The sequence below is a fragment of the Trachurus trachurus genome, assembly GCF_905171665.1.
Source record: "Trachurus trachurus genome assembly, chromosome: 15".
In the NCBI taxonomy this organism is placed as follows: domain Eukaryota; kingdom Metazoa; phylum Chordata; class Actinopteri; order Carangiformes; family Carangidae; genus Trachurus; species Trachurus trachurus.
The window spans coordinates 3521454-3541575 of record NC_139906.1 but is presented as its reverse complement, the minus strand read 5'-3'; the positions used below and the strand labels follow the sequence as shown (position 1 = coordinate 3541575).

General features: G+C 50.9%; 1 protein-coding gene and 1 long non-coding RNA gene across 2 annotated transcripts in view; both read left to right on the top strand.

Moving 5' to 3' along the window:
* Positions 1 to 20122, top strand: part of cdh5 (cadherin 5) — a 194248-nt gene that overhangs the window by 53867 nt on the left and 120259 nt on the right. The window lies entirely within an intron of this gene.
* Positions 1513 to 6437, top strand: LOC310997954. The gene is made up of 5 exons (XR_014595963.1): positions 1513 to 1629; positions 2701 to 2738; positions 2915 to 3041; positions 3478 to 3792; positions 4929 to 6437. It is a non-coding gene; the product is annotated as an uncharacterized lncRNA (long non-coding RNA).

Here is a 20122-nt window from a genome sequence, read left to right as displayed (position 1 = left end):
ACAACAAGTGGATAATTAACCGTGATGTTTTAAACAGGTAGAAGTTTTATCTTTTTTTTTCTCATGGCACAATTCAGTCGGATCGCGAAATAAAACTTTCACTCTCTTTCACTCAAATGGGTAATGGGCCCCACCCATGAATGGGCCCAACTGGACCGTTACTTCCTGCTTCCGCTAAGGCTCTCTAAGTACTCAAATAAACAACACTGGCACTTTTTCATTGTACATACACATACACAAGTGTCAAGAGAATGTCAGGTGAACATCATCTAACATTAGTGAAAGCTATCTCACACTTGGTGAATACACAGAGCAGTTGAAATAAAATTAAAATAAACATCCCAAAGTAAATAGTTAAAAATAAAATAAATATAAATAAAATAAACAATGATTTCAACTCTGAAAATAAATCAGAGTTGAGGTCCCAACTTCAAGTAACAAATACTGTGTCACAAACAAAATTAAGGAAGTTTCTTTTAAAATTATACACTCAATTTACCCTGTTAATCAGGCCATCTCTAAATTTAAAAATATTAATATCCACTGTACTTTTTGTGAACAGGAGGAGGAAAATATCTGCCATCTTTTTTTTGAATGTCGCTATACTCATTTGTTTTGGATAGAACTAGAAAACGTGTTTGAATGTTTGACAGGCATCAAGATTAAACTAAAAGAAAAAGATATAATTCTTATGTATGATGAAAAAAACCTTAAGGGAAAGGAATTGTTTTTGTTGAATCTTTTTATTTTACAAGGAAAATATTATATCCATAAATGTAAATGGTCATCCAAAAAACCATATTTTTATGAGTTTAAAATAGAAATAAGATATTACATGCAGTTATTACAAAATATGAAAGACAGAAAAGCTATAAAAACCTTAGAATATTATAAATTATTGCAAACAACTATTTAATAATACCTATGATATATGTATTGTATTATATATATTACGTTATGTAGTAATGTGGTATGTGTGATATATGATATATATATATATATATATATATGTATGATATAGTATATATATTTTTTAATATATAATGATATAGTGTTGGTACCCCTTTCAGTGTATATATGTATATAATTTTTGTTTGTCTATTCATTGTATGTTTAATGTCTGAATATTTGTATGTTTGTATATATAATTGTTTAATAAAAAAAAAAAAAGAGTTGAGGTCCCATGGTGACCGTTACTTGTGTATTTTTTATTTAAGTATTTATTTTTTTCATTTGTGGTTATTTTTGTATTATCTGCTTGGTCATGTTGGCCACATGTTGAAAGAAATGTTTTGAATTTTGTGTATTTTGGCTACATATTGACGGATATATTTTGAATTGTGTCTATGTTATGCCGGATTTTGTTAATAAAAATTTGAGATTGAAAAAAAAAAAAAAAAAAAAAACTTCCTGCTTCCGCTTAGGCTCTCCCACAACCAATCAGCTGTAGCCAGCTGTTCTGACGATCCGTCACAGATTCGTGACGTCAGCACTGTTTAAAACAGCTGGTGCGCGTGACAGCGCTTGTTTCTTCACAGCAGCTGAACTGAGACCGCATCACTCGCTCTGCATCTTCTACACATAGCTTCTACACCCCTCCCAACATCCAGGCAGTTACACACGGACCCGGTAAGCACAGTTTTGTATTCGTTTCAACGTTATTTCTGTGTACAGTTATGTTACAGTTAGTACAATTTGCTGCAGTGGGTATGTTGATTTGTACGTGGCTCAGTTATACTGTTCGATACCTGTATCACATATAGCCAATTGAGACAAGTCAAAACGTATTTATTGCTCTCCCTAGGAGAGATTTGTTATGGATTTTGAATCAGTGATGGACCTGATTCGCTATTGATTAGGCTGAGTTAGAGTAAGTTATAAAAAGACAAAATCGCTGGTCGTGTGTATCCGAGCAGCTGATAATCACGTGGACTGTTGGATACAATGGGCCAACGCCCGCACCCCCTCCCCGGCTAAGCTAACCTAGCTGCTAACGAGCAAATTGCGCTAAGCTAAGGCTAAGCTAAACTAGCGGCTAATAAGCGGCTAACGGACATGCGCGATCTTTGTTTAAATGATAAAAAAACCTTAGATCACCACATGCGAACGTGCAAAGGGGAGTGAATATGCGTTTTACAAACGTGACTATGGAAAATGACTAATTCACGAGTTATATTTTATCTAAATAAGCGAACGCTATGCTAAAGCTAAAAACAGGAAGTAAACAACGTTGCTTACTTCCGGTCCCGTTGTGTACATCTGGTGCAGGTAGACAGTGCCACCTACCGGACCGGAGTGGCGCTGAGGCGGGACTAGATAAAGGGAGCAAGGAATTTTCTAAAACTTCACATCTTTTTATTAGAGCATTGTTATTCAATTGTTGGCTCTTAATTTATTCCCGTTTCATTTTTTATGTTGGGTTTAAAGGTTATACCTACAACTTTTTCATCAAAAGGAAAAAATGAATAAATAAAAGTAAAGCATCCACAGAATGTCTAGAGGGGTGCAGAATAAAAGTATTAATTTTAACTTGTAGCTTTCACCTTTAACAAGTGTCTTAGGTATTTTTTTTTTACCCCTTTGCCCTGTCTAATGTTTGATGCTTATCTGTCTTTAACTAATAGGTTACTGCTGTTATTTGCTTTCTTCTCAGAGTAACTTTTTGGTTGTAATGTCTATCTCTTTTCCATCTTCCTCCAGATGTACTAGGTGTTGGCTGCATTTTTGGCAAGTTCTCGGCAAGTATTTTAATTGAGTCTCCATCATATCTGCACACAAAAAAAGAACAAGTGCTAGTCAATATCTGGTGGTAGACACAGACACACAGGCACATGTAGCTGCAGCAGCATATGGTAAATGTACGTATATTGCTTTTATTTCAGTATTTAAAAGCTTCCTTGTGTCTTGCTTGTAGGAAGAAGGAAATAAGATGATGATGACGACATGGCTCTGCGTGAATCGACACCTAGTGGCAGCGGACGGACAGAGGAGGGGAATCGACATCAATCGTGCCTCTTCACCGATTCCTCTGATAATGCCAGGTTAGTTGCTTACTTTATGTGACTGTGACATTCATTCATTCATTCATTCATTCATTGGAATAGACTACATTGGGATTGAAGGTTAGGGTGTTACAGAAGCGGGTGAATTAAAACGAGTGATTAGACTGGGAGAACCCCCCCCGTGGTCAAGCGCACAGAGTAATAGGCTCTGTGTAGAAGCTTCTTGATCGGGTCCTCACTCGGGCCCTCATTCACCCTCATCTGATTAACACGTTTATTTTCTGAAATAATGTAACTAGAGATGTAAACTACTTTTAAATGTTTGTCAAGTGTCACAGCATGTGAAGAAAGGAATAGTCTACTTTAAAGTTCTCCTCAATCCCACTGTCACACCTACTATTGATATTACCATCATAACTGTTGTAATTTCTATCTCTTTTCCTCTTACGGTCACTTTGACAACGTGCCATTGCAGGGAACCGACACCAGGCGGCAGGAACCTGACTCCGAGTTCCTTGATGAGTGAAAGAGGCAGAGGGAGTCTCAGCTGGCCTCGGCTCTCCAGATGTAGGTGTTGGCTGCCAAAGCACCACTTTGACAGGGCCACGCCTGAGAGGGGGAGCGGAGCACGTGGATGGTGAGATGAGACCTTGGCTCTACAGGCCCTACCCAGACAAACCCAAGTAACCACCGCGGTGTTAACAATGGGTTCATCTTGGTCACCGGGTGAAGGAGAGGAGGAGAATCAACAACGACCTTGCATCTTCACCGATTCCTCTGATAATACCAGGTTAGTTGCTTACTTTATGTGACTGTGACATTCATTCATTCATTCATTCATTGGAATAGACTACATTGGGATTGAAGGTTAGGGTGTTACAGAAGTGGGTGAATTAAAACAAGTGATTAGACTGGGAGAACCCCCCGCGGTCAAGCGCACAGAGTAATAGGCTCTGTGTAGAAGCTTCTTGATCGGGTCCTGGTAACACTTTACAATAACCATAGTTTATAAATGGTAAATAGACCATTTATCAATGGTAAACAGATAGTTTACTACTGTTTAATCATCATTTATAAACATCATATAGACTAATTATACATGGCAAGTAGATCATTTATTAATCTTTAACCCTCATTTATAATTGGCAAATATGTAGTTTATTTATGCAAGAACAAGCAATTAAATTATGATTAATATAACATTATAAGACTAATGCTTATTAATTATTAATGGGCTATTTATTAAATGTTTATATAGGGTTTAAATATTGGGTGTAAAACATCTATAAAGATTAAAATGTGTATCAGTGGCACTTTGTAAATGGTTAATATTTGGTTTTTAAACCGTCTATAAACATAGCTTACATGGTTATTGTAAAGTTGCAACTGTTTGTAATTATTTAATGATTACGCTGTTTGTACTGTAAATCATCAAGTGACATTTATTTGACTTCTTTTAATGGTGATTTTTTTTTACAAAAGAATAGCGTCTGTTCTGAACAGAGTCAATAACATGCAACACTGTACCACAGATAAACATGGTGGTAGGCAAAAATGGTGGGATTACAACACCACAATGACAACTGAATTTTAAATTTGATGATTAAATTTGAATTGATGATACAATAGTCAGGCACACTGCACTTTAAAATTAAAAGGATAGTTCACCCAAAATCCAAATTTCACTCATTATCTCTTGTTAACTGTTTGTTGATGCTTAAGGACATTAATAAAATCTCCATGAGTATCTTATAATTGTTCAAAATAACATTACAAACACATTGAATGTAGCCCAACCATGATGTCTTTGTCATGCCTTTCTTAATCTTTTTTGTTTGATTTATTAACATTAACATATAGGCCTACTTTATTGCTCATCTATAAGTTAAATATGCACTTGTTTACAGTTAACTGTGCTTTTTGCAGGTACTGGATCTAAACCGCTTCTGACGGTCCTGCTCCACCTCTACTCTCCCTGGAGGAAGTGTCGGCAGAACTGAGGAGACTGCGTCCTGGCAAGTCGGCTGGCCCTGATGGTGTTTCAGCTAGACTCCTTAAGGACTGTGCTGCCCAGCTGGCTGTGCCTCTCCGTACCATCTTCAACCTGAGCCTGCAGTCATGTAGGATCCCTCTTCTCTGGAAGACCTCGTGCCTGGTGCCGGTTCCCAAAGTGGCGAGGCCAGCAGGAATCAGTGACTACAGACCAGTAGCCCTGACTTCTCATATTATGAAGACTCTGGAGAGACTACTACTTCGCCACCTTCGACCTCAAGTACAGCATTCTGTGGACCCCTTGCAGTTTGCATACCGGGAGAACATTGGGGTGGACGATGCAATCATCGGATTTACTCTTACCTGGATGAACCTGGGCGATATGTGAGACTGTTGTTACTAGACTTTTCCAGTGCCTTTGACACAATTCAACCTAGTATTCTGAGAGGAAAGCTGGAGAAGATGGGTGTAGATCCAACCATCATCTTGTGGGTCTATAACTATCTTACAGAGCGGCCACAGTATGTGAGGCTGGGGAATTGCATGTCAGACACAGTGGTGAGCAGTGTAGGAGTACCACAAGGTACTGTGCTCTCACCTTACCTCTTCACACTTTTCACTGCAGATCATCTGAATCTTGCCATGTTCAGAAGTACTCTGACGACACGGCCATAGTGGCATGTGTGAAGAAGGGACAGGAAGATGAATACAGGGACCTGGTGGGGGCGTTCACAGACTGGTGCAACAAGAACAACTTGTTGCTTAATACATCAAAGACCAAAGAAATGATTATTGACTTTGGCAGGTCCAAAAGATCCTTCCGGCCTGTGACTGTGGATGGGGTGGACATTGAGAGGGTTCAGTCATACAAGTACCTTGGAGTACACCTTGATGACAGGCTGGACTGGTCCGTACACACAAGTGATGTGTACAAAAAGACACAAAGCAGGCTCTTCTTTTTAAGAAGACTCAGGTCTTTTGACATCTGTAATGTAATGCTGCGTATGTTTTATCAGTCTGTCATTGCAAGTGTTACATTCTTTGCTATTGTCTGCTGGGGTAACAACATCAAGGTCAGGGACAGGGACAGATTAGACAGGCTCATCAAGACATGTAGCTGTGTGATGGGGGAGGGAGCGGAGCTGGTAGAGGCTGTGGTGAAGTGGAGGATGGGGTGTAAGTTGAAGACCATCCTGGGTGACCCCCCAACAGCCTCTACACAAAACCCTCTCAGGTCAGAGGAGCAGCCGAAGCAAAAGGCTCATCTCCCTGACCTGCAGAACTGAACGATTTAAGAGGTAATTTGTTCCTGCTGCAATCGTTTTATATAACACTTGTTAAAATGTTTTTTGTGTTCATCTTTTTTGTGTCATTGTTGTGTGAGCTACTGGACTAACTTGAATTTCCCTGCTAGGAATGAATAAAGTATTCTTTATCTATCTATCTATTGTGCCCTGATTATCAGTTAACTATGCACTTGTTAACAGAGACATTTTACTAAAAATGTATAAAAATCAAAATCACCTGAAACGGGTATCTGAAAGCACCTTTTAAAACATTTAGGAGTGTTATACAAAACATAATTTATTGTTTATTTAAGTAGGCTACCAAAGTCCACATCAAAACTCCAGTCTTACTACTACATCCTCATCTGTTGGTCACGGGCGCCACCGTGTGGCGAAACAATAGGACTGCACCTTCTTCACTCTTATATGCCCAACAGTAAGTTCTATCTATCTATCTATCTATCTATCTATCTATCTATCTATCTATCTATCTATCTATCTATCTATGCATGCATCCAAACAATTCTGGTCTGGAGCAAGATTAAGGTCAAGATTAAAGGTGTAGAATATTTATTAAAAGCTATATCTGTCTGTCTGTCTTTATCTTTATTATTACAATATTATTATTTTCACAACAGTTGTGATGAAACTGTCAGTGTGGTAAAAAAGAAAAGACCTGACACGGTATGGACAAGATAGTCAAATGGCTTTCCTAAGGAAATTTATTTTACAACAGGTTTACAACAAAAGGATAATTAACCGTGATGTTTTAAACAGGTAGAAGTTGTATCTTTTTTTTTTCTTTAAAGTTCTCCTCAATCCCACTGTCACACCTACTATTGATATTACCATCATAACTGTTGTAATTTCTATCTCTTTTCCTCTTACGGTCACTTTGACAACAACGTGCCATTGCAGGGAACCGACACCAGGCGGCAGGAACCTGACTCTGAGTTCCTTGATGAGTGAAAGAGGCAGAGGGAGTCTCAGCTGGCCTCGGCTCTCCAGATGTAGGTGTTGGCTGCCAAAGCACCACTTTGACAGGGCCACGCCTGAGAGGGGGAGCGGAGCACGTGGATGGTGAGATGAGACCATGGCTCTACAGGCCCTACCCAGATGAACCCAAGTAACCACCGCGGTGTTAACAATGGGTTCATCTTGGTCACCGGGTGAAGGAGAGGAGGAGAATCAACAACGACCGTGCCTCTTCACCGATTCCTCTGGTGGTACCGGTGCTTTCGCCTGGGATTCAGGTTTAAAAGGTACGCTTAAGGAAACAAAATGACAACAACAACCAATCACCATAAAATAAACAAAACAAAAAAAACCATAAACAGAACGTAAAGTTGTCTGTTAGTCACTGAGCACACTGTAGTCTTACAGACAATAATTAAAACAAAAAACAGCATTATAAGTATCATTGGCTACATTTATCATAATTTCTGATTGCTATTTCCTTAAGCATTTTCTTGGCTTGGAATACATTAGTACAAGTCTTCACCTCATTACTTTGAGAGTTCCATAGTTTGACTCCAGCTACAGAGATACACATCTGTTTCAAAGTTGTCTGAGCAAACGGATGTTTAAAATGAAACTCCCTCCTTTCTTCTTCATCCTCTGATCTAAGAACAAACAATTGTTGTATACTGTCTGGCAATATTCTATTTTTTTGCTTTATACATCACAGCCAGTGTTTGTGTTTCTACTAAGTCTTTGAATTTCATTATTCCTGATTTAATAAACAATATGTTAGTATGATATCTGTATCCTACATTATGAATAATTTAATCATAATTTAATTTCTTGTTAATGGTAAATTAACTATTAACTTACATAAATAAACTACCTATTTACCATTTCTAAATGGTGTATTAACCATTTCTAAATGGTCTATTTACCAATTATAATTAGTCTATATGTTTATAAATGATGATTAAACATAAGTAAACTGTTTACCATTTATAAATGGTTTATTTACCATTTGTAATCTATGGTTATTGTAAAGTGTTACCAAATCATCCTCTCACTCACACATGCACAAGAGAAGTAGTACATTTGATCTAGTAGGTACATCTAAAACTCGTCGACTTACATGGATGCAGTTTGGTTCCCAGAGGCGCGCCCGGTGAATACGAGTTATTAGACAGAACACTGATGTATCTGGATGTTGAACCGCGGAGGATGCCACTGACTTAAAGTCCTCCGCTGTATCTGATCACACGTAAACCGTATACATAATTGCTATTGGTTAGTTAGACCATAGAGACAAGACACCGCTAGCCAACGCGGATATCGGGCATGTTACATGTGAGACTGTTTTTTTAATTTATTCTTTTTTTTAACCACTGTATGCGTGTTCCTTCTGGTTGAATCCACTTCCAATTGACTTAGTTTCCTCATATACAAGGTTTGAACATCACCTGAATGTAGCAACGGGAGGAATCCGTGGCTCAGCTTGATTTCACTGACTATTTAAATTTGTTTCCAGATGTTGAGTTACCGGTACTTGTGACCTCGGTGTTGTAAATATTGCTGCTGTTCTGAAACATGAACAGTAGCAGTCACGGTAGTAATTTCTTGGTTTTGTCACATAGATGTGTAGTCTGTACTTTTATTTTGCACTTGCACTCACATGATTATTTTTTCTGCAAGCCATGTTAATGTGCACCTAATGCCATATTAGCCTTAGCGTACCAGTTCAGAAGTCATCACTCTGTTTCGGGAAGTTGTGAAATTGGTCCAGCGTGTTGACAGCAGTAAGGCGTGCAGGCTTTCTCTACCGACTAAATAGTAACTGTAATCGAATTTAACTTATTTTGATATTATGACCTGAAAAGAATTGTACATACTGCCCCTTTCTGATGTTGAGCCCCTGTTCCTCTATAGTCATGTGCACGTCCCTGTTTGCACACATCATTCAAGATTTCTTTTTAACAAATGAAAGACCAAAATTGATCTGTTGGCCACACATGCAAAATGCTACATGTAGCGGAAACCTGATGCTGCACATAAACCTGAACACACCGTTCCCAGTGTGCAACACGGTGGTCTCAGCACAGTGTGGTCACTCTCCACTCTTGCTGTTTAGTTTTGTTAGTGTTTTCATATTATTTGTTTCCGTCTCGACCTAAGTTACCAGTTGTCTAAAGAAAAGGACACGTGAACCACGGTTACAGATTAATTCAGCAAGGCGCTTTTATGTGTCTTATTTATTTTTATGCGCAGTGAAATCAGACTCCATCACACATCATCTCAGTTTACTAAGTAATACAGCAACATGTTACGCGTAGGTCTCCTCAGCCCATGAGTTGAACGGACCCCCCAGCACTCTCGGTGCTTCAGCTGCTGATGTTGGCTCCTCCCTGTAACTGCTTTTTGTTTTTCAAATGTCTCCTTTATTTCCACAATCTCCTATGAGTTGACCATGCTCTGTCCTGCCGTCTAGGATATTTGACTCACTTACTCCATCACGGTCTCCAGCTGTCCGAGTGCTCAAGTGTCACAATGCCATGAGCTGCTAGTGGTACAAGGCGCCTGTTTGCTTCTTTGTATTTCTCTGGTTCTCCCTTATGAGACAGGTTGGTGCTCAGTTTCCGCCCCATCAAGAACCCAGCGGGTGACGTGCCGTGAAGCGGTGAAGCTCTGTAACTTAGCGGTGACATAAACAGGTCTGAGTTGCTGTGTTCCGCCTTTCTGAGCAGCTGTTCAACTCCTTTCCCTGCCTTATCATTCGACTGCGCGTGCAAAGGGCTTGATGTCACACGTTGAATATCGTACACACCAGCAAAACTCTCTGCGGCTGTAACATGGTCCATTCTCACTATAGACAGTCTGTGGAATACCAAGTCTAACAAAGATGGATTTCAAGTGTCCTATCACACAGTATGCGGACATGTTGGGTAACAGTGCTACTTCTGGATAGTTGACAAATAATCAATCACCAGCAGGTAATTTAACCCTTCCAAGTATGTTCTCCCCTGGTTCTTTGGGGACATCTGTGATCACCACAGGCTCCTTTTGTTGCTTCATTTGATACCCCAGACATGTCCCACATCTAGACAGCCCTGGCTCGTAGATGGCTGTCCCGGTCCTCCTCTCGCATTTCTCCATCCCCACGTGTCCCGACTTCAACCGCCTTAGCACGTCTGGTTGCAAGGACTGTTGTATGACCATTCGACTCCCCCTGAGTAGAAGCCCCCCCCCCCCCCCGAGCACACACGGCTCTGCTCTGATGCTGTAATACTGTTGATCCGTGCCTTCTCGGCCAGCCTCCCTGTAGACTTTTGATCACGCACTGCAGGACCGAATCTCTTTCTGTTTCCACAGCGATCTGCTGGAATTACATGTCTGACAGCGTCAGAGCCTCCTTTACCACATTCAAATCGAGTGTCACATCCACCTCTGTCCATGTGCCCGCGTCAGTGTTCTCGCTGCTGACATACCATCAGCCAGCCCAATGTACTACTCACAGTCTGTGAACCATTCCTTTTGTGGGAAACGTCCTGTATTTTGTTTGCATGTAAGAAAAAGAGCGTTAGTTGAGCGTTAGTTTACTTGAACTAGAGAGTACTTTTTTGTTGCACGCGCTCAATTCCTCTGTGGGCTTCAGACAATGGTGGGAAGTGACCATTGAAGGATCACAGCGCAAGACAGATTTCTTTATGTGCTCGAGTTCGTACCTCTGGCTCTCCCCGGGCTTCAGAGAACGGTTGGCTCCGTTGAAAACTGTAATTTTTTCATGTGTGTTTCTATCCCTCCGGCTCTGCTGGGCCTTAGAGGCTGGTTGGATATTAAGGGGAAAACTTGCACCCGCCCACATTAGGGGGGGCGTTACCAGAAGATGGAGCCTTTAAAACTCTCTGCTTCCATACCTCAGTGGCCCAGTCTGGTGGTGACTGTCAGCCCCGACTTATCTCGTTTCTAGCTTCGCGTTCGCGCCTCTGACTCTCCGGGAACGGGACAGGGAATTGCACTTAGACTTTGCACATGGGCTTCGGAGCACCTGGTTCTCGGCACAGCTCCCTCGCGCTCTCTTCTTTTACCGGGTTCGCCTTCCGGGACTGCGGGAGCGTGTCGTGGGTGGGCAGGCTGGGCAGGCTGCGGCCGCTCGGTTTGCCTCAGCAATCGGGAGTCTTCCCCTTTGCCAGGTCACTCCGGCCAGCCGTTCGACTACCCATTCAGCCCCCTACCCCGACACGCTCGTGTAGCCCTGACAGATCGGGCCCGGGTCCGGCAGCGGTGGATGTGACACATTGCAGGGATCCTCAGATAGGAGCCGCGTGTTTGCGTTCGCCCCTCTGGCGGGTAATTACACTTAGACTTTGCTGACGGGCCGGGTTCGCCTTCCTGGACTGCGGGAGCGTGTCGTGGGTGGGCAGGCTGGGCAGGCTGCGGCCGCTCGGTTTGCCTCAGCAATCGGGAGTCTTCCCCTTTGCCAGGTCACTCCGGCCAGCCGTTCGACTACCCATTCAGCCCCCTACCCCGACACGCTCGTGTAGCCCTGACAGATCGGGCCCGGGTCCGGCAGCGGTGGATGTGACACATTGCAGGGATCCTCAGATAGGAGCCGCGTGTTTGCGTTCGCCCCTCTGGCGGGTAATTACACTTAGACTTTGCTGACGGGCCGGGTTCGCCTTCCTGGACTGCGGGAGCGTGTCGTGGGTGGGCAGGCTGGGCAGGCTGCGGCCGCTCGGTTTGCCTCAGCAATCGGGAGTCTTCCCCTTTGCCAGGTCACTCCGGCCAGCCGTTCGACTACCCATTCAGCCCCCTACCCCGACACGCTCGTGTAGCCCTGACAGATCGGGCCCGGGTCCGGCAGCGGTGGATGTGACACATTGCAGGGATCCTCAGATAGGAGCCGCGTGTTTGCGTTCGCCCCTCTGGCGGGTAATTACACTTAGACTTTGCTGACGGGCCGGGTTCGCCTTCCTGGACTGCGGGAGCGTGTCGTGGGTGGGCAGGCTGGGCAGGCTGCGGCCGCTCGGTTTGCCTCAGCAATCGGGAGTCTTCCCCTTTGCCAGGTCACTCCGGCCAGCCGTTCGACTACCCATTCAGCCCCCTACCCCGACACGCTCGTGTAGCCCTGACAGATCGGGCCCGGGTCCGGCAGCGGTGGATGTGACACATTGCAGGGATCCTCAGATAGGAGCCGCGTGTTTGCGTTCGCCCCTCTGGCGGGTAATTACACTTAGACTTTGCTGACGGGCCGGGTTCGCCTTCCTGGACTGCGGGAGCGTGTCGTGGGTGGGCAGGCTGGGCAGGCTGCGGCCGCTCGGTTTGCCTCAGCAATCGGGACTCTTCCCCTTTGCCAGGTCACTCCGGCCAGCCGTTCGACTACCCATTCAGCCCCCTACCCCGACACGCTCGTGTAGCCCTGACAGATCGGGCCCGGGTCCGGCAGCGGTGGATGTGACACATTGCAGGGATCCTCAGATAGGAGCCGCGTGTTTGCGTTCGCCCCTCTGGCGGGTAATTACACTTAGACTTTGCTGACGGGCCGGGTTCGCCTTCCTGGACTGCGGGAGCGTGTCGTGGGTGGGCAGGCTGGGCAGGCTGCGGCCGCTCGGTTTGCCTCAGCAATCGGGAGTCTTCCCCTTTTCCAGGTCACTCCGGCCAGCCGTTCGACTACCCATTCAGCCCCCTACCCCGACACGCTCGTGTAGCCCTGACAGATCGGGCCCGGGTCCGGCAGCGGTGGATGTGACACATTGCAGGGATCCTCAGATAGGAGTCGCGTGTTTGCGTTCGCCCCTCTGGCTGGTAATTACACTTAGACTTTGCTGACGGGCCGGGTTCGCCTTCCTGGACTGCGGGAGCGTGTCGTGGGTGGGCAGGCTGGGCAGGCTGCGGCCGCTCGGTTTGCCTCAGCAATCGGGAGTCTTCCCCTTTGCCAGGTCACTCCGGCCAGCCGTTCGACTACCCATTCAGCCCCCTACCCCGACACGCTCGTGTAGCCCTGACAGATCGGGCCCGGGTCCGGCAGCGGTGGATGTGACACATTGCAGGGATCCTCAGATAGGAGCCGCGTGTTTGCGTTCGCCCCTCTGGCGGGTAATTACACTTAGACTTTGCTGACGGGCCGGGTTCGCCTTCCTGGACTGCGGGAGCGTGTCGTGGGTGGGCAGGCTGGGCAGGCTGCGGCCGCTCGGTTTGCCTCAGCAATCGGGACTCTTCCCCTTTGCCAGGTCACTCCGGCCAGCCGTTCGACTACCCATTCAGCCCCCTACCCCGACACGCTCGTGTAGCCCTGACAGATCGGGCCCGGGTCCGGCAGCGGTGGATGTGACACATTGCAGGGATCCTCAGATAGGAGCCGCGTGTTTGCGTTCGCCCCTCTGGCGGGTAATTACACTTAGACTTTGCTGACGGGCCGGGTTCGCCTTCCTGGACTGCGGGAGCGTGTCGTGGGTGGGCAGGCTGGGCAGGCTGCGGCCGCTCGGTTTGCCTCAGCAATCGGGAGTCTTCCCCTTTGCCAGGTCACTCCGGCCAGCCGTTCGACTACCCATTCAGCCCCCTACCCCGACACGCTCGTGTAGCCCTGACAGATCGGGCCCGGGTCCGGCAGCGGTGGATGTGACACATTGCAGGGATCCTCAGATAGGAGCCGCGTGTTTGCGTTCGCCCCTCTGGCGGGTAATTACACTTAGACTTTGCTGACGGGCCGGGTTCGCCTTCCTGGACTGCGGGAGCGTGTCGTGGGTGGGCAGGCTGGGCAGGCTGCGGCCGCTCGGTTTGCCTCAGCAATCGGGAGTCTTCCCCTTTGCCAGGTCACTCCGGCCAGCCGTTCGACTACCCATTCAGCCCCCTACCCCGACACGCTCGTGTAGCCCTGACAGATCGGGCCCGGGTCCGGCAGCGGTGGATGTGACACATTGCAGGGATCCTCAGATAGGAGCCGCGTGTTTGCGTTCGCCCCTCTGGCGGGTAATTACACTTAGACTTTGCTGACGGGCCGGGTTCGCCTTCCTGGACTGCGGGAGCGTGTCGTGGGTGGGCAGGCTGGGCAGGCTGCGGCCGCTCGGTTTGCCTCAGCAATCGGGACTCTTCCCCTTTGCCAGGTCACTCCGGCCAGCCGTTCGACTACCCATTCAGCCCCCTACCCCGACACGCTCGTGTAGCCCTGACAGATCGGGCCCGGGTCCGGCAGCGGTGGATGTGACACATTGCAGGGATCCTCAGATAGGAGCCGCGTGTTTGCGTTCGCCCCTCTGGCGGGTAATTACACTTAGACTTTGCTGACGGGCCGGGTTCGCCTTCCTGGACTGCGGGAGCGTGTCGTGGGTGGGCAGGCTGGGCAGGCTGCGGCCGCTCGGTTTGCCTCAGCAATCGGGAGTCTTCCCCTTTTCCAGGTCACTCCGGCCAGCCGTTCGACTACCCATTCAGCCCCCTACCCCGACACGCTCGTGTAGCCCTGACAGATCGGGCCCGGGTCCGGCAGCGGTGGATGTGACACATTGCAGGGATCCTCAGATAGGAGTCGCGTGTTTGCGTTCGCCCCTCTGGCTGGTAATTACACTTAGACTTTGCTGACGGGCCGGGTTCGCCTTCCTGGACTGCGGGAGCGTGTCGTGGGTGGGCAGGCTGGGCAGGCTGCGGCCGCTCGGTTTGCCTCAGCAATCGGGAGTCTTCCCCTTTGCCAGGTCACTCCGGCCAGCCGTTCGACTACCCATTCAGCCCCCTACCCCGACACGCTCGTGTAGCCCTGACAGATCGGGCCCGGGTCCGGCAGCGGTGGATGTGACACATTGCAGGGATCCTCAGATAGGAGCCGCGTGTTTGCGTTCGCCCCTCTGGCGGGTAATTACACTTAGACTTTGCTGACGGGCCGGGTTCGCCTTCCTGGACTGCGGGAGCGTGTCGTGGGTGGGCAGGCTGGGCAGGCTGCGGCCGCTCGGTTTGCCTCAGCAATCGGGACTCTTCCCCTTTGCCAGGTCACTCCGGCCAGCCGTTCGACTACCCATTCAGCCCCCTACCCCGACACGCTCGTGTAGCCCTGACAGATCGGGCCCGGGTCCGGCAGCGGTGGATGTGACACATTGCAGGGATCCTCAGATAGGAGCCGCGTGTTTGCGTTCGCCCCTCTGGCGGGTAATTACACTTAGACTTTGCTGACGGGCCGGGTTCGCCTTCCTGGACTGCGGGAGCGTGTCGTGGGTGGGCAGGCTGGGCAGGCTGCGGCCGCTCGGTTTGCCTCAGCAATCGGGAGTCTTCCCCTTTGTCAGGTCACTCCGGCCAGCCGTTCGACTACCCATTCAGCCCCCTACCCCGACACGCTCGTGTAGCCCTGACAGATCGGGCCGGGGTCCGGCAGCGGTGGATGTGACACATTGCAGGGATCCTCAGATAGGAGCCGCGTGTTTGCGTTCGCCCCTCTGGCGGGTAATTACACTTAGACTTTGCTGACGGGCCGGGTTCGCCTTCCTGGACTGCGGGAGCGTGTCGTGGGTGGGCAGGCTGGGCAGGCTGCGGCCGCTCGGTTTGCCTCAGCAATCGGGACTCTTCCCCTTTGCCAGGTCACTCCGGCCAGCCGTTCGACTACCCATTCAGCCCCCTACCCCGACACGCTCGTGTAGCCCTGACAGATCGGGCCCGGGTCCGGCAGCGGTGGATGTGACACATTGCAGGGATCCTCAGATAGGAGCCGCGTGTTTGCGTTCGCCCCTCTGGCGGGTAATTACACTTAGACTTTGCTGACGGGCCGGGTTCGCCTTCCTGGACTGCGGGAGCGTGTCGTGGGTGGGCAGGCTGGGCAGGCTGCGGCCGCTCGGTTTGCCTCAGCAATCGGGAGTCTTCCCCTTTGCCAGGTCACTCCGGCCAGCCGTTCGACTACCCATTCAGCCCCCTACCCCGACACGCTCGTGTAGCCCTGACAGATCGGGCCCGGGTCCGGCAGCGGTGGATGTGACACATTGCAGGGATCCTCAGATAGGAGCCGCGTGTTTGCGTTCGCCCCTCTGGCGGGTAATTACACTTAGACTTTGCTGACGGGCCGGGTTCGCCTTCCTGGACTGCGGGAGCGTGTCGTGGGTGGGCAGGCTGGGCAGGCTGCGGCCGCTCGGTTTGCCTCAGCAATCGGGAGTCTTCCCCTTTGTCAGGTCACTCCGGCCAGCCGTTCGACTACCCATTCAGCCCCCTACCCCGACACGCTCGTGTAGCCCTGACAGATCGGGCCCGGGTCCGGCAGCGGTGGATGTGACACATTGCAGGGATCCTCAGATAGGAGCCGCGTGTTTGCGTTCGCCCCTCTGGCGGGTAATTACACTTAGACTTTGCTGACGGGCCGGGTTCGCCTTCCTGGACTGCGGGAGCGTGTCGTGGGTGGGCAGGCTGGGCAGGCTGCGGCCGCTCGGTTTGCCTCAGCAATCGGGAGTCTTCCCCTTTGTCAGGTCACTCCGGCCAGCCGTTCGACTACCCATTCAGCCCCCTACCCCGACACGCTCGTGTAGCCCTGACAGATCGGGCCCGGGTCCGGCAGCGGTGGATGTGACACATTGCAGGGATCCTCAGATAGGAGCCGCGTGTTTGCGTTCGCCCCTCTGGCGGGTAATTACACTTAGACTTTGCTGACGGGCCGGGTTCGCCTTCCTGGACTGCGGGAGCGTGTCGTGGGTGGGCAGGCTGGGCAGGCTGCGGCCGCTCGGTTTGCCTCAGCAATCGGGAGTCTTCCCCTTTGTCAGGTCACTCCGGCCAGCCGTTCGACTACCCATTCAGCCCCCTACCCCGACACGCTCGTGTAGCCCTGACAGATCGGGCCCGGGTCCGGCAGCGGTGGATGTGACACATTGCAGGGATCCTCAGATAGGAGCCGCGTGTTTGCGTTCGCCCCTCTGGCGGGTAATTACACTTAGACTTTGCTGACGGGCCGGGTTCGCCTTCCTGGACTGCGGGAGCGTGTCGTGGGTGGGCAGGCTGGGCAGGCTGCGGCCGCTCGGTTTGCCTCAGCAATCGGGAGTCTTCCCCTTTGTCAGGTCACTCCGGCCAGCCGTTCGACTACCCATTCAGCCCCCTACCCCGACACGCTCGTGTAGCCCTGACAGATCGGGCCGGGGTCCGGCAGCGGTGGATGTGACACATTGCAGGGATCCTCAGATAGGAGCCGCGTGTTTGCGTTCGCCCCTCTGGCGGGTAATTACACTTAGACTTTGCTGACGGGCCGGGTTCGCCTTCCTGGACTGCGGGAGCGTGTCGTGGGTGGGCAGGCTGGGCAGGCTGCGGCCGCTCGGTTTGCCTCAGCAATCGGGACTCTTCCCCTTTGCCAGGTCACTCCGGCCAGCCGTTCGACTACCCATTCAGCCCCCTACCCCGACACGCTCGTGTAGCCCTGACAGATCGGGCCCGGGTCCGGCAGCGGTGGATGTGACACATTGCAGGGATCCTCAGATAGGAGCCGCGTGTTTGCGTTCGCCCCTCTGGCGGGTAATTACACTTAGACTTTGCTGACGGGCCGGGTTCGCCTTCCTGGACTGCGGGAGCGTGTCGTGGGTGGGCAGGCTGGGCAGGCTGCGGCCGCTCGGTTTGCCTCAGCAATCGGGAGTCTTCCCCTTTTCCAGGTCACTCCGGCCAGCCGTTCGACTACCCATTCAGCCCCCTACCCCGACACGCTCGTGTAGCCCTGACAGATCGGGCCCGGGTCCGGCAGCGGTGGATGTGACACATTGCAGGGATCCTCAGATAGGAGTCGCGTGTTTGCGTTCGCCCCTCTGGCTGGTAATTACACTTAGACTTTGCTGACGGGCCGGGTTCGCCTTCCTGGACTGCGGGAGCGTGTCGTGGGTGGGCAGGCTGGGCAGGCTGCGGCCGCTCGGTTTGCCTCAGCAATCGGGAGTCTTCCCCTTTGCCAGGTCACTCCGGCCAGCCGTTCGACTACCCATTCAGCCCCCTACCCCGACACGCTCGTGTAGCCCTGACAGATCGGGCCCGGGTCCGGCAGCGGTGGATGTGACACATTGCAGGGATCCTCAGATAGGAGCCGCGTGTTTGCGTTCGCCCCTCTGGCGGGTAATTACACTTAGACTTTGCTGACGGGCCGGGTTCGCCTTCCTGGACTGCGGGAGCGTGTCGTGGGTGGGCAGGCTGGGCAGGCTGCGGCCGCTCGGTTTGCCTCAGCAATCGGGAGTCTTCCCCTTTGTCAGGTCACTCCGGCCAGCCGTTCGACTACCCATTCAGCCCCCTACCCCGACACGCTCGTGTAGCCCTGACAGATCGGGCCCGGGTCCGGCAGCGGTGGATGTGACACATTGCAGGGATCCTCAGATAGGAGCCGCGTGTTTGCGTTCGCCCCTCTGGCGGGTAATTACACTTAGACTTTGCTGACGGGCCGGGTTCGCCTTCCTGGACTGCGGGAGCGTGTCGTGGGTGGGCAGGCTGGGCAGGCTGCGGCCGCTCGGTTTGCCTCAGCAATCGGGAGTCTTCCCCTTTGTCAGGTCACTCCGGCCAGCCGTTCGACTACCCATTCAGCCCCCTACCCCGACACGCTCGTGTAGCCCTGACAGATCGGGCCCGGGTCCGGCAGCGGTGGATGTGACACATTGCAGGGATCCTCAGATAGGAGTCGCGTGTTTGCGTTCGCCCCTCTGGCTGGTAATTACACTTAGACTTTGCTGACGGGCCGGGTTCGCCTTCCTGGACTGCGGGAGCGTGTCGTGGGTGGGCAGGCTGGGCAGGCTGCGGCCGCTCGGTTTGCCTCAGCAATCGGGAGTCTTCCCCTTTTCCAGGTCACTCCGGCCAGCCGTTCGACTACCCATTCAGCCCCCTACCCCGACACGCTCGTGTAGCCCTGACAGATCGGGCCCGGGTCCGGCAGCGGTGGATGTGACACATTGCAGGGATCCTCAGATAGGAGCCGCGTGTTTGCGTTCGCCCCTCTGGCTGGTAATTACACTTAGACTTTGCTGACGGGCCGGGTTCGCCTTCCTGGACTGCGGGAGCGTGTCGTGGGTGGGCAGGCTGGGCAGGCTGCGGCCGCTCGGTTTGCCTCAGCAATCGGGAGTCTTCCCCTTTTCCAGGTCACTCCGGCCAGCCGTTCGACTACCCATTCAGCCCCCTACCCCGACACGCTCGTGTAGCCCTGACAGATCGGGCCCGGGTCCGGCAGCGGTGGATGTGACACATTGCAGGGATCCTCAGATAGGAGCCGCGTGTTTGCGTTCGCCCCTCTGGCTGGTAATTACACTTAGACTTTGCTGACGGGCCGGGTTCGCCTTCCTGGACTGCGGGAGCGTGTCGTGGGTGGGCAGGCTGGGCAGGCTGCGGCCGCTCGGTTTGCCTCAGCAATCGGGAGTCTTCCCCTTTGCCAGGTCACTCCGGCCAGCCGTTCGACTACCCATTCAGCCCCCTACCCCGACACGCTCGTGTAGCCCTGACAGATCGGGCCCGGGTCCGGCAGCGGTGGATGTGACACATTGCAGGGATCCTCAGATAGGAGCCGCGTGTTTGCGTTCGCCCCTCTGGCTGGTAATTACACTTAGACTTTGCTGACGGGCCGGGTTCGCCTTCCTGGACTGCGGGAGCGTGTCGTGGGTGGGCAGGCTGGGCAGGCTGCGGCCGCTCGGTTTGCCTCAGCAATCGGGAGTCTTCCCCTTTGCCAGGTCACTCCGGCCAGCCGTTCGACTACCCATTCAGCCCCCTACCCCGACACGCTCGTGTAGCCCTGACAGATCGGGCCCGGGTCCGGCAGCGGTGGATGTGACACATTGCAGGGATCCTCAGATAGGAGCCGCGTGTTTGCGTTCGCCCCTCTGGCGGGTAATTACACTTAGACTTTGCTGACGGGCCGGGTTCGCCTTCCTGGACTGCGGGAGCGTGTCGTGGGTGGGCAGGCTGGGCAGGCTGCGGCCGCTCGGT